General features: G+C 34.0%; 1 non-coding gene across 1 annotated transcript; it reads right to left on the bottom strand.

The window, feature by feature from the left end:
• Positions 1–8,852: 8,852 nt before the first annotated feature.
• Positions 8,853–9,016, bottom strand: LOC129085432 (U1 spliceosomal RNA). Its single transcript, XR_008530694.1, has one exon. It is a non-coding gene; the product is annotated as a U1 spliceosomal RNA (small nuclear RNA).
• Positions 9,017–11,607: the final 2,591 nt, after the last annotated feature.

The following is an 11,607-nucleotide window of genomic DNA, read 5'->3' on the forward strand; positions in this document are numbered from 1 at the left end:
TGTTTTCCCTTGTATTGTCTCCTTGATGAATCCATACTGTTATTCTACATTCTGACTTCCAAGCAGCTCTGAAACCCTTACATATGTTTTCACTTATGTGAAAAAAAAAAAACTAAATGTTTTTGTCTCTGAGGTTTTTCCCTTTTTATTATAGCTTTTTATTTGTCTTTATATTTTCAAAATGTTTACAGTGCTAAATTTGTGCTGAGAGTGACTTCTAATGAAATTACTCTCCCCTGGCAATCAAACACCCTCCTCTTGATGGTGCTATCTGATCCAGTGCTTAAAAACAAGCTGTTGCCAATGAAGAGAAAGAATCTGACTCACCCACCCTTATTCAGAGGGCTCAGCTGTGTATTTGTTTAACCTGGTTCACCTCAAATGCTTTGTGCATTTCTGCTATCACCTAAATGGTTTTTCTATATTTTTTTTCCATTTTTCATTTGTATTTTTAAAGTGTTTTTCGAACATTCACTGCCAAACCTCCCAGCAGCCCATAAAACAACAGGTCAATGTTATTAGTTCCATTTTACAGATGAGGTTAAGAGAATCCCCAGAGGTTACAAGTGAGTTAGTGGATAAGGAGCTAGCAACTGATAGTTTCTTGGATCTGCAGTTTTATACGCACTGGTTTCAAGGATATGGAGAGAATACTACTCACTGCTCAGTGGAGAAAAAAATACAGAATGGCTGAGTATAAAATTTTTTGAATGTGAACCTTTTCCTCAATACTTTTTGTTATAAAGGTATTTGTCGAATTATATTTCTAAGACAAGTCATATCTTTATGTTCAATTACCTGCAATTTTACAACCAAAATATCTACTTACTTATATACCTATGATATCTATATCGTCTATCTATATAACTATATCTGTATCTATATCAGCTATATCTATCTCTATATCTCTATATCTATATCTATATCATCTATATCTACATCTATATCTATATCTTCTATCTTTCTCTCCTTCTCTCTCCCTGTAACTATCTCAATCACTTTTAGATTATAGAATGCTAGTTCAATATAATCTCAAAATTCTTAAAGCAAGTTATAGAAAATTCTTTTCAGATATAAAATGGTAGCAGGAATAATGAAGACTAATAGTTCTAACCCACTAGAGTTTACTCAGTGTCAGTTTAGAGAGGGAGAGACTGTGAAAAACAACACAGCTTTTCTCATCCTCCTGGAGGAGATGGTGTCAAAGGACATCTGAGTTCTCTTCCCACCCCAGGTCCAGATCATGGAGGGACAAGAGTTACAAGGAATATGATCACTGTACAATAATATACCAGTAGAATATTGCTTGTTATTTTTTTTTGCTAAACAAATAATTATGTATTTTATTTTCATTTAGATATATACCTGTTTAAAGATGATAAGTTGAATAAGATGAAAGAAAGTGGTGCTTTCTTTCTTTTTTTTTGGACATACCACAGTTTGGCTTTTATTAGTTGATGTATATTTGGGTTTTCTTCACTGTTTGGCTGTGTATTTTTTTTTTGTTGTTTAAATACATTGTCTCCATTTTCCTGCCACCACTTTTGTTTGTCCCACCCACCCCTACCTTCCATCATCAATCTTCCCGACTTTGGCTTTGTCCATGGATCCTGTATACATGTTCCTTGATATGACTGTTCCCCTTTTTTTCCCCATTACCCCCCTCCCTCCACCCTTCTCGTTACTGTCCATTTGTTTTTTCTTTCAATGTTGCTGGTTATATTTTTCTTGTTTGTTTTGTTGATTAGGTTCCACTTATAAGTGAGATCATATGGTACTCTGTCACCACCTGGCTTATTTCACTTAGCATAAAGTTCTCAAGTTCCACCCATGCCATCATGAAGGGTAGTAACTTTTTCTTTCTCTCTTTCTGCTGTGTAGTATTCCATTCTATAAATGTACCATAGTTTTTTGATCCACTTGTTTACTGATGGGCATTTAGGTTGCTTCCAGCACTTGGCTATTGTAAATTGTGCTGCTATGAAAACTGAGGTGCATAGCTTCTTTGGAATTCTTAAAGTGTAATCCCAGCAGTGGAACTGCTGGGTCAAAAGGCAGTTCCATCTTTAGCTTTTTGAGGAAATTTCATAGTGTTTTCCACAGTGGCTGCTGCACCAGTCTGCATTCCCACTAACAGTGTACAAGGGTTCCCTTTTCTCCACAACCACTCAAGCACTTGTTGTTTGTTGATTTTTTTATGATGGCCATTCTGACCTGTGTGAAGTGGTATCTCATTGTGGTTTTAATTTGCATTTATCTGATGGCTAGTGATGCTGAGCATCCTATTATATGTCTCTAGGCCCTGTGTATATCCCCTTTAGAGAAGTGTCTGTTCAGGTCCTTTGCTCATTTTTTAATTGGATTGTTCGTCTTCCTGGAGTGCGGTCATGTGAGTCCTTTATATATTTTGGAGATCAAACTCTTGTCTGAGGTATCATTGGAAAAAATACTTTCCCATACATTTGGTTCCCTTTTCATTTTGCTGATGTTTTCTTTAGCCATGCAGAAGCTTCTTATTTTGATGAAGTTTATTTATTCTTCCCTTTATGTCCCTTGCTCTAGGGGATATATCAGTGAAAATATTGCTGCATGGAATATCTGAGAGTTTCCTGCCTATGTTCTTCTTTAGGACTTTTATGGAGTAAAAGGGGCATACCTCAACATAATAAAGCCCATATATGAGAAACATACAGACAACATACTCAGTGGGCAAAAACTAAAAGCTTTCCCGTTAAGATCGGGAACAAGACAAGGTTGTCCACTTTCACCACTTCTATTCAACATAGTATTGGAAGTCCTAGCCACAGCAAGCAGACAAGAAAAATAAATAAAAGGCATCCAGATTGGAAAGGAGGAAGTAAAACTATCACTGTTTGCATATGACATGATAGTGTCATAGAAAACCCCATAGACTCCACCAAAAAACTACTCAACCAAATAAGTAAATTTGGCAAACATCAGGATACAAAGTCAATATTCAGAAATCAAAGACATTTTGTACACCAAAAATGAAATGTCAGAATCAGAAATCAGGAAAAATATCCCCAATGCTATAGCAACAAGAAAAATAAAGTATGTAGGAATAAACTTAACCAAGGAAATAAAAAAAAAACTGTACACAGAAAACTATACAACACCGAAGAAAGAAAGGAAGACACAAATAAATGGAAGCATATACCATGTTTGTGGATTGGAAGAATAAACATCATCAAAATGTCCATACTACCTAAAGCAATTTATAGATTCAATGCAATCCATATTAAAATTGCAATGATGTATTTTACAGATATAGAACAAACATTTCAAAAATTTATATAGAACCATAAATGCCCCGAATAGCTGCAGCAAGTTTGAGAAAAACAAAGTAGGAGGGATCACTATACCTGACATCAAACTATACTACAAGGCCACTGTAATCAAAACCATCTGGTACTGGCATAAGAACAATCATATACATCAATGGGATAGAATAGAGAGCCCAGTAATAAACCCATGTCTCTATGGTAAACTAATATTCTACAAAGTGGGCAGAAGCATAAAATGGAGTAAAAATAGCTTCTTCAACAAATGCTGTTGGGAGAGCTGGACAGCTACATGCAAAAAATTGAAATTCGACCATCAACTTATACCATACACAAAAATAAACTCGAGATGGATAAAAAAAATGCGGTGATTTCAAGCATTGTAGAAAGAATGGAAGATTGTGAACATGGAGTAACAGGTAACCTAATGTCCTTATTTGAAGCTGTCTTGGATAACCCCTGTGATAAATGTATCAAAAATATTTGTCTGATTGTTTTACCTTCCACATGGACTACCTGATTGATTGATTGATTAATTAATTGATGTCATAATCTGACAAAGCTCTGAAAGTCCTGCAGCTTCTGGCTACAGGAAGGTGGTGCAGGGAGCACACATGCCAGAAGACCCATAGCCTACAATATCTCACCATGGGAGTAGTGCTCTGAGACCAAGGTGACCAGGCATACAGAGGACACCTACCTCCTGGTGGAATAGCTGGCATTTTCTACAGCCAAAGAGACACAGCCCTGTAGAGATACCAGAAGCTCAAGTAGTGCAGGTAAAACAAAAACAAAAACTAGCGCTTCAACAACAACTACTGAAAAAAAGGGCTTCTACTTATCAACCTGCTAAACAATTAAAAATCAAATACTTTGGGGGAAAAAGTCATTACTACAGATGCCCAGGCAGAGTAATAATCCATCAAAAACAAGATGGAGTTCAGAAGGAAAATGAAAAATTTCCAGAACATAAACTTAAATACATGGGAGATTGAAATTTAAATGGCAGAGAATTCAAGGGTTTTGTTTCAAAAGAATGCAACAAGATTCAAGAAAACTCAGGAAATCAATTCAATGAATTGATCCAATTCAAATCAATTCAATTCAATTCAGGAATAAAGTCAATGAAAAAAGGAGTACTTTACCAAAAAGATTGAAAGCTGTAAAAAAAATAAAAAGAAGAAGACATTTTGGAGCTGAAGAACTAAATAAATGAGATTAACTAGAATTAGCAAGCCTAAGAAATAGAGCAGCCCAGATAAAGAAAACAATTGGAGATATTAAAGAATTAAAGATAGAAATCTGAAATGACTGCGGTGGAAATAGAGAATCAACAAAAAAAGAAAGAAAGAAAGAAAGAGCTCTAAGAAACTGTTTCCATTACAAAGAGCAATAGCAGAAAAAATGGGTATACCAGAAAAAAAGAAAGAGGAGGAAAGGAATAGGGTCTATTCATACAATAACTGGCAAGAACTTCCCAAACCTATGGAAAGAGCTAGACCCTCAAATCCAAGAAGCTAGCAGAACACCTACTTGTCTTAATCCAAAATGGCCTTCTTGGAGGCACATTACGTTAAAGCTGTCAAAAATTCATGACAAAGAATTCTCAAGGCAGCCAGTGAAAAGCAGACAATAACCTATAAAGGAAACCCCATTTGATTATTACTGGATTTTTTATCAGAAACTACAAGCTAGGAAAGAAAGGAATCAAATATATAAAATGTTAAAATGAGAGATAACACCAGCCAAGCAAAGTTATTTTTTGGTATGGAGGAGAAATAAAGGTTTTTGTTTCTTTGTATTTCTTTTATACAGAAGCAGAAATAATTTACTGCCATTAAGGGCTGCATTAACGACAGTGCTGAAAGGTGCTCTTCTACCTGCAACAAAAAGACAAAGCATACAAAACTGTTAGTAAGATGACTAAAAACAGACAGAAGGAGGAAATTGCAACTCTTATTCAGAACAGAGTATTAAACACATAAACATAACATAAAGGCTAAAGGAGGTAAAATTATTTACCAAAATAAAAAGACATTAGCTACTGCAATTTGAAAATCAATGCACAGCATAAAATGGGATAATATATGACAGCAAAAACATAAAGGAGTGGGAAAGCATTGAACTTGCACAGTTGAATGGAGATTAGTTGCAAACAGAAGAAAACATTATTACACATAAACTTTTTCTTGCTTACACCTAGTGGTAGTCACAAAACAAATATCTAGGACTGAGGCACATAACATTTTATATAAAAAAGAAACCAGAAGAAAATAGAATACCGTTAAAGTAAAATTATAGATAGAAACATGGGAAAATAAACAATGGAGACAGAACTAACAGAAAACAAAAGATAGAATGGTTATAGGATATCTTCATATACTAATAATCTCTCCTAAATGTAAATGGACTAAGCACACAAATTAGAGAGATGGCTCAAAAAATTAAACCTTATTGTATGCTGCCTTTAAGAGACATCCCTCAGCTGCAAAGACAAACATAGACTTAAAATGAAGGGGTGGAAGATGATACTGCAAGGAAATAACCAGAGAAAAATGGATGTAGCTATACCTATATCAAACAACATAGATTTTATATAAAAATTTAACAAGGACAAAGATGGTCATTTTAAAATATTAAGAGGATATAACACATTAAAATATATGCACCCAACCTAGAATCACCAAAATTTATAAAACATTTTTTAACAAAACTAAAAGGAGAAACTGACAAAAATAAAATCATAATATGAGACCAAAATACCCCATTGACAACAATTGGTAAGTCATCTAAACAGGAAATCAATAAGGAAATTTTAGTCTTAAATAACACATTAGATCAAATAAATAAAATGAATATTTACAAAGCTTTTCATGCAAGAACACCAGAATATACATTCTTCTGTAGTGCACATAGAACATTCTTAAGCATAGATCATATGCTGAGGCACAAAAGTAGCGTCAACAAACTTAAGGAGATTGAAAGAATACCAAGCATAGTCTATGATCACAGTGTTCTGAAATTGGAAAGCAACTGCAAAAAGAAAGCTGGACAAACCACAAATATGTGAAGATTTAAAAATATGCAACTGAACAACAGCTGGGTAAAAAAAAAATGAAGTTAAAAGATATGTACAGACAAATAAGAATGGCAGTACAACATATGAAAATTTTGGGGACGCAGCAAAAGTGCTAATAAGAGGAAAGTTTATAGCAATACAGACCCACCTGAAGAAACAAGGAAAATCCCAAGTAAACAACCTAACATTTCACCTTATAGAATTTAAAAGAACGAACATATGAAACCCAAAGTCAGTAGAAGAAATGAAATAATAAAAATTAGAGCACAACTAAATAAAATAGAGAACAAAAGAATAGAAAAAATTAATGCAACAAAAAGCTGGTTCATTTCAAATATAAATAAAATAAATAAACCTCTGGCAGGACTGATTCAGGGAAAAAGAGAAAAGATTCACACAACAAATGAAATGAAAAAGGAGAATTTACAATGAACATCGCAGAAATATAAAGGACTATATGAAAATACTATTAAAGACTATAGCCCATCAAATGAAATAACCTAGAAAAAATAGACTGGTTCTTAGAAATATGTAATCTTACTAGACTGAATCATGAAGAACTGGAAAATCTAAATATACTGCTTAACAGTAAAGACATTGAAACAGTCAATAATAAAAGCCTTCCAAAAAATAAAAGTTGAGGACCAGATGGTTTTGCTAGTCAATTCTACCAAACATTTAAAGAATATTTAATACCTATCTACCTCAAACTCTTCAAAAACTTGAAGAGAAAATATTTCCTAATTCATTTTATGAGTCCAAAATTAATCTAGTACCAAAACCTTGCTCAGACAACCTCAAAAAAGAAAATTATAGACCAATATTTCTGATGAATACAGATGCAAAAATACTAAACAAAATACTACCAAATCAAATAGAACAATACATTAAAAAGATAATATATCATGATTAAGTGGAGTTCACTCCAGGGGCTCAGGATGGTTCACTATATGCAAATTAATCAATGTGATACAGCACATTAACAAAATAAAGGATAAAAATCATATGATCATATCAATAGATACAAGAAAGTCATTTGCCCATATAATGTCCATTGATGATTAAAACACTCAATAAAGTGGGTATGGAAAGAACCTCAATATAATACAGATATGGAAGGAAAGAACCTCAATATAGTAAAGGTATTCTATAACAAACCCTCAGCTAATATCAGCTCCACAGTAAAAGACTGAAAGGTTCTCCTCAAATATCGGGAGCAAAAGCAAGATGCCCACTTTTACCACTGTTACTCAACAAATTAGTGGAAGTCATAACCAGAACATTCAGACAAGCAAATAAATAAATAAGTAGTTTCCAAATTGGTAAAGAAAAAATAAAATTGTCACTTTCTGCAGATGACTTATTCTATATATAGAAAACCCTAAAAACTCCACCATAAGGTTATTAGAAATAATAAATAAATACAGTAAATTTTCAGTATAAAAATTAACATAAAAATCCTTTGCATTTATATATACTAACAATGAAATACCAGAAAAAAAATAAAGAAAACAATTCCACTTGCAATTGCAAAAATAAAAAGTATAAAAATACCTAAGCAAAACAAAAGAAGTGAAGGACCTACACTTTAAAAACTAGAAGGTATTGCTGAAAGAAATTGAGAAAGACACAAAGAAATGGAAAAATATTCCATGTTCATGGATTTGAAGAATCACCGTAGTTAAAATGGCTACTGCCTAAGGTAATATACAGATTTAATTCAATCTGCATCAAAATCTCAATGGCATTTTTCAAAGAAATAGAACAAAAATATCATTAGTATATGAAACCACAAAACTCCCCAAATAGCCAAAATAATCCCGATTTTAAACAAAGCTGAGGCATCACACCCCTTGACTTCAAACTATACTATAATACCAAATCAAGACAATATGGAATTGGCAGGGAAATAGACAAACCACTTTATTATTCACATCACAAGACATAGGAACAACGTAAGTGTCCTTCAACAGATAATTGGATAAAGATGTCGTACATATACACAAAGGAATACTACTCTGCCATAAGAAAGGGTGAAATAGGGCCATTTGAGATAACATGGATGGATTTTGAGAGTACTGTGCTAAGGAAATAAGTCACATGAAACAGTACACTAACCATATGATTTTACTCATATGCATAAAAAAAAGAAAGCAAGAAACAAACAAACAAACTTCTAGACACAGACAATAGTAAAGTGGTTACTAGAAGGGAAATGGCATGCTGGGAGGATGAAGAGAGTAAAGAGAGTGAAATATATGGTCATGGAGGGAGACTAGACTTTGGGTTGTGAGCACACAAATATGCAGATAATATGTTGTAGAACTGTGCACTTGGAACTTACATAGTATCATTAGCCAATGTAATCCCAATAAATTTAATTTTAAAAAATTAAAGGAGACATTAATCAATTGAAAGACATTCCCCCAAATACTATAATGTTTCGTTTTTTTCTCTTTTTTTTCTTTTAACAGGGGAGAGCGCGAACGCAGTCCCCCACTACCACAGATTACGCAGTCGAGTTTCTCACATTTGGGGAAATCGCAGGGGTCAGCACATCCAGAGAGCAATGGCTAAGCCTCACCCTGGGAAAACCACCTTCATGATCATGGTATCTCCTCTGCCAGGTAAGTATATATAATGTTTCTTTAAATTTAATATTTATGCTTTAGTAAATTATGGGAAAGGAGTGTCTAAGCTTGTAACTTTTTGAATGGAAACTTAAATTTTGTAAGAGATGTACTTAAAATAAACTTTCTGAAGATTTTTTAACTTATAATTCAACAAAAGTTAGAAGGCTTTCTTTGGGCTTAATATAGGCCAGGGTAAGCTATGGTAACTCTTTGATCCTGCTTTCAGATCTAATAAAATGACTTTTTCCTCACTTTTTATATGGAGTTCTTTTCTATTTATATTGTGATGGAACTGATTAATTTTACCTGGGTACTCTCACCTCATTGAAATGTCTCAGTTTATTTTTACTAAAATATTAATTTTAGTAAATATAAATAGAAAATATAAATATTCATATTTATTAAAATATGAATTTCCCTAACAGACCTTTTTTCAGGTTGCTGCTGAAAATGGTTATCATTTCAAAAAAGGTTATCATTTCAAAAATGATAGTGATACACCATTAAAATTAAGGCTTTGCTTTATTCTGGAATTTAAGCACTTAAGACTAAAAGCATTGTAAAATGTGAGTTACCAGAGCATATTCTTGAAGCATGAGGCAGTGGCTTAACTATGACAGATCAACGGTGCAGCCAATAAAATTTAGGTTGGCCTTTCGGGAGACTGAACTGATCTGGGGCTAACTGGTATGTGAACAGCAGTGCAGGCAAGTGAAGGTCAGAATTCCATGAAGAAATGTCTTTTTAACTGTGCTAGGGTTGCCATAGCAAAGTATTGCAAACTGGATGACTTTAAACAACAGAAATTTATTGTCTCACAACTCAGAAAGCTAGAAGTCCAACAACAATGTGTATTCAGGGTCATTCTCCCTCTGAATCTTGTAAGGAAATTCTTCCTTGACTCTCTCTAGCTTCTGGTTTGTCAGCAATTTTTGGCATTCCATGGTTCATAGATGCATCACTCCAATCCATCTGCACGTGATGCTCTTCCTGTGCCCCTTCATATCATCTTTCCTCTGTGTGGATCTATATTCAAATTTCCCCTTTTTATAGTGAGTTTAAATGCTATTAGAGCCCATGCTAAGGACATCATCTCAACTTGATCACCTCTGTAAATACGACCCTATTTCTAAATAAGATCGTATTCTGAGGTACCATGGGTTAAGACTTCAACATATATACTTAGGGGGATACAATTTAACCATAATACTGTCAGTAAAACAGACAGAACCTTCAAGTTATCATGAGAAAGGACAACATAAAAGATAGCAGGAACCTTAGGGAAAGACATAGCGGCTGAGAATATATGTAGTAATGGAAGCAGGATTTCAAGAGCTTAGCCAGGAAAAGCAACTTGTACCAACTTTATTGTAGAGCATTTTTCCTTAGGGGAAGTAATTTTTTAAGGCCACATACTCAGTCACGACACAATCCTCTCATTCAGTAAGCAACATTATTATGGTACATTAAATATGTCCACAAATGCTGTGAAGATTTTGCTGACAAGAGGTAGACTTCATTGCCTCAGCCTAGCCATCTGGAAAATGAAAGGTCTAATGGAGATGAATGAGGCATCCTCCATGATAGAACCAACTGCTGAACATGGGTGAAGCCATCTTGAACCTTCCTGTGAAACTTGCCTGCAATTAAATGTAGTCACATGTGTAAGCTTGATTGAAATCAGCAGAGAAACCATTCAGTAGCCCATAGAATTATGAAAAATAAATCTTTAACATTTAAGTTATTATATTTAAATATGGTTTATTATGTAGTCATAGTTAACTGATATGGAAATTTGTAATGAAATAAGGTGTTACCTTAACAGAACCTTGTATTTGTGGCATTGGCTTCTGAGCAGTTGAAAAAATGGAAAGAAATCTGTTTGTGGAGATGGGAAAATAGAGAAGGGATTATTGGAGACTGAAGAAAGAGTGATTATTTATACCTCACAGGACAATTAAAAAACTGTCACTTATTGTAATTTGGAAAATAAGAAATATACTTTCTTATACATAAACATAAGTTTATGGTTCTTTATTCATTTTAAAAGCTAGAACAACTTTGCAGAGAATGTTGAAAGTGTCAATTGACTTGTCTTAGCTGCATGTGCTTAGGTACAAGAAGAACTAAAGAAGGAATTGTTCAATGTTCAAGAAGAATTTAGAGAAAACATAGAAGGCCTGCGACTTGCAGAAATAGAAAATAGAACAGTCTCTCAGTCTCAATCCCCTCAATTAGTAGAAACTCTCAAACTAAAATAATGTTTAGGACCAAATATCAAATCAAGAGTGTGTAGAGAGCTTCAGCCACCATGGTCAGGCAACAAGTCAAAATTAAAGTACCAATCAAGCCTTTAATCACTTAGTTTGACAATATAAAGAAGAGACTAAATAAATAGAACAAAGTGCAGCAACCTCAATATTCTATCTCCCCATGGGATGATGTTAGGTAAGGGTCACGTGGATTAGGGAGATGTGTGGGATGATCTAACTTCCCAGAGACTCCCAAGTAAAAGGCTCCTAACATTTTATGAAACTGGGAGTAAGGAAAGGGAAGAAGGGGAAAAACTAGGATTAGCAAAACGCTGGGTACT

The sequence above is a fragment of the Pteronotus mesoamericanus genome, unplaced genomic scaffold (assembly GCF_021234165.1).
Source record: "Pteronotus mesoamericanus isolate MK-2021 breed Mesoamerican mustached bat unplaced genomic scaffold, CSHL_Meso_final scaffold_232, whole genome shotgun sequence".
In the NCBI taxonomy this organism is placed as follows: domain Eukaryota; kingdom Metazoa; phylum Chordata; class Mammalia; order Chiroptera; family Mormoopidae; genus Pteronotus; species Pteronotus mesoamericanus.